At 45.4% G+C, this 3,802-nt stretch overlaps 1 pseudogene; it reads left to right on the plus strand.

The window, feature by feature from the left end:
* Nucleotides 1-438: 438 nt before the first annotated feature.
* LOC109969914 (general transcription factor II-I repeat domain-containing protein 2-like) lies at nucleotides 439-3,293 on the plus strand (annotated as a pseudogene).
* Nucleotides 3,294-3,802: the final 509 nt, after the last annotated feature.

The following is a 3,802-nucleotide window of genomic DNA, read 5'->3' on the forward strand; positions in this document are numbered from 1 at the left end:
GATGAGCAGTCACCAACCACATCAGCCTGCCCAGTGTTTCATTGTTTGTTGTGTCATGTTGCTTTTCTTCTTTTCTCTCTCCTCTATCCACTCACCCCAACCGGTCGAGGCAGAAGGCCGCCCACCAAGAGCCAAGGGGGTCAAGGGGGATTTGTTGGGTTTTCCCTCTGTAATAATAATGATAACAGTAAGGTCTAGACCACATGTGTGAAACTCAAGGCCCCCGGGCTGGTTGGAATTATCTTTGGCCCGCATGATAATTTCTAATTATTATTAGATTTGGCCCACTGGTATATTGACCACACTATTAGAACTGCAAGTCCCACAATGCACTGCTAGTGCAACGGCACGTCCATCAAAGGCCCACGAGCGTGAGTCCCTTTCCTGCTTGTTTGTCGGCAGCCTGATCAAGTGAGTTAGCTTACTTGTGGTCAACTTATGGACTTTGAAAACAGGGGTTTTCAAATAAGGTGGGAGGCAGAGTATCTGTTCACAGATATGAAGGGAAAAGCTGTTTGTCTTCTGTGCAGAGACAGTGTGGCTGTAATGAAAGAATATAATGTAAGAAGACACTACGAAACGAAACAAAACACCATGACAAGTACAAGGATTTGGACATGAAACAAAGGCTCCATAAGGTAGAAGAGTTGGAAAGAAGTCTGATGTCACAGCAGGCGATGTTCAGAAATGTCAAATCACAAAGCGAGGCTGCTGTAACAGCTAGTTTTATTGTGGCAGCAGAGATCACAAAATCAGCCCGACCATTTACCAGAGGGAGAGTTTGTCAAAAACTGCATGATAAAAGTTTGCATCGTTGTATGCCTGAATAAAAGGCAAGCATTTTTAAATGTGAATCTGAGTAGAAACACCGTTGCTGATCATGTAAATCAGCTCGCCACCAATCTACAACAACAACTGATGGGAAAGGGAAAGGATTTCATTGCATACTCCCTAGCTGTGGATGAGAGCAATGACACTTCTGACACTGCCTAGCTATCAGTCTTTATCCGTGGAGTGGATTCAAGTCTGTGCATAACAGAGGAACTTTTGGGATTACACTCAATGCATGGCACAACTACGGGAAAGGATATCTTTCAGGAGGTATCCAAATGTGTGAATGAAATAGGGCTGCCTTGGGATAAACTTGTGGGCTTGACCACAGATGGAGCACCCATGATGTGCGGTCAAAAGAGTGGACTGGTTGGCAGGATCCGAGAGAAGATGCGGGAGGAAAACAGCGCAGGTGAGCTGACAACTTATCACTGCATCATTCATCAGGAATCACTGTGCGGCAAATCCTTGAAAATAGAACATATTATGAACACCATAACACAAGCAGTTAACTTCATAAGAGCTAGAGGTTTAAATCACCACCAGTTCCAGTCTTTTCTGGAGGAGATAAGTTCAGAATATGATGACTTGCCCTATCACACAAAGGTGCGGTGGCTAAGCCAAAGAAAAGTGTTGAAAAGATGTTTTGAGTTGTGTGAGGAGATCTGTGAGTTCATGGAAAGCAAAGGGAAAGACACAACAGAGTTCCGGGACAAAAAGTTTCTGTGTGAGTTTGCGTTTCTGTGTGACATCATGAGCCATCTCAATGCGCTCAACCTGCAGCCTCAGGGGCGCGACCGTTTGATCACAGACATGTACACTTCAGTGAGGGCTTTTAAAACCAAGCTGTGCCTATGGAAGACGCAGATGCTACAAGAAAACCTGAGCCATTTTCCGTGCTGCCAAACCATGAAAGAGCATGTCTCTACCACTGTGTTCCCCAGTACACAGTTTGCCAAAAAAACTCAGCATACTTGGTGCCGAATTCACACGGCGATTTGCTGACTTTGAAGCCCAAAAAAACAGATTTGAACGGTTCAGTAATCCATGTGCAGCTGACGTGGAAAACGCACCATCAAACCTCCAAATGGAGCTGATTGAGCTCCAGTGTAGCGACGCACTCAAGGCAAAATATGATAATGTGGGCACTACACATTTTCCACGTTTCATTCCCGACACAATGCCCCAGCTGCGTAGCCACACTGCTCAAATGCTCTCTTTGTTTGGAAGTACATACCTGTGTGAACAACTGTTCTCTTTGATGAAGATAAACAAAATGTCAAACAGAAGTCGTCTTACTGACGAACACCTTCACTCAATCCCGAGGATTTCCTCAGCTCAGAGCCTGACCCCAGACATAGATGAACAGACGCCAAGTGTCTGGCTCAGAAGATCGTACTTAATTGAATTAAAAAGTGTAAAAGCTGCATAATCGACACAAATGTCCAAGATTGATTGTATAATGGTCAAGTAGAAAAGTTTAAGGTGTGGTTATTTATTTTTTTTATTGTTCATTTGTCTTTTTTGTTTAGTCAGCCACATTCAGGTCTCCTCCTCAGAAAAGTATTACAGAGCAGTAAACTGAGCTTTAATGCATGTTTATTTATTTATTTTTACTTGCTACTACAGTACTACTACACAACTTTGGACTTGTGAAGAGAACTATCTAGTAGGGCTTTAAAGCTGAACCTGCCATTCAAAAAGACCATTTTCTTAATCCATTTCTGCTGTTCCATTGCTTCCTGATTTCCCAAACTACAGGGAAGGCCAAAGGTCACAATCACAGAATGTGTGTGCTTTATTTGTGCATCAAAATGAATTTACAAGTTTGACAGCCCTAGTTTTATGTAATATAGAAATAAACATGATTGTCCTCTTGTTAAAAAAATTTACTCAGCAGGTCATTTGTGCCCGCATATTATTATGATCAACAGTTACGTTAATATTTGGCAACCTCTAGCAACTGTTGGGCACCTTCTTCTTGTCTCCGGTCTCTGACCGGGTTCCAGAGCCCACCAGTCTTGACTCGTCTCCCTTTGCCGGTACTCAGTTGGCCCTCTGTCCAGGAGGCCCTGGAGGAGGGAGGAGCAGGAGGACCAACCGACACCGCCTCTCCTCCGGTTCCTGCTTCTGGGTGAGTCGGCCGGTGCGCCGACACCACCTCTCCTACAGTTCCTGTTCCCGAGCGGGTCAGCTGGTGCACTGACGCTGCCTCTTCTCCTGTTCCAGTCTCTGGGCGGGTCAGCCAGCGTGCCAACGCCACTCTCCTACTCCCAGCTTTCGAGTGGGTTGGCAACAACGCCACTCCCCTGTTCCTAGCTTTCAAGTGGGTCGGCGACAATGCCACCCTCCCGCTTCCAGATCTCGAGTGGGTCGGCGATGATGCCACTCTCCCGCTTCCAGATCCCGAGTGGGTGCGCAGTAAGCCTTTGGCTCAGACATCTGATAAGCTGCTGCTATAACAATGTGACACGAAAGACCATCTAAAATATGCCCAGGCTGGTTTTCACACATAAATGTAATGCCTAAAACTCTCAGAAATGAAAACAAATTGCACGTTTCACAGTGGTATCACGATATTTAAAAAAGTATCGACTCAAATATTGACCGGCGGGTATCAAAGTATCAATACCAGAGTAGTGATACGCCCATCCCTAGGTAGAACGAGTTTGGCAAGTGCAAGGCATAGCAGCAGCAGGTAGAATACATTGTCTGTACTAACTGGGAGGATATGTGAGCGGATGGCAGGTAAGGATAGCTTCCTTACAGGTGTGGACAGAATAAGCAGACAACAGGTACAGGCATGGACTGGTGAGCTGACAAGAGGTAACATCTGCTTCACAGGTGAGAACATGAACAGGTAAGTGGTCTGAAAGTCTCTCCAGCAGGATGACACTGCGTGCTACAACAGACAAGAAGACAAGGAAGCACCAGGTAGATGCTACTCATATGTGTGGCTGGTGATGACTAG

This window comes from Monopterus albus, unplaced genomic scaffold (genome assembly GCF_001952655.1).
Source record: "Monopterus albus unplaced genomic scaffold, M_albus_1.0 scaffold186.1, whole genome shotgun sequence".
Taxonomy (NCBI): Eukaryota; Metazoa; Chordata; class Actinopteri; order Synbranchiformes; family Synbranchidae; genus Monopterus; species Monopterus albus.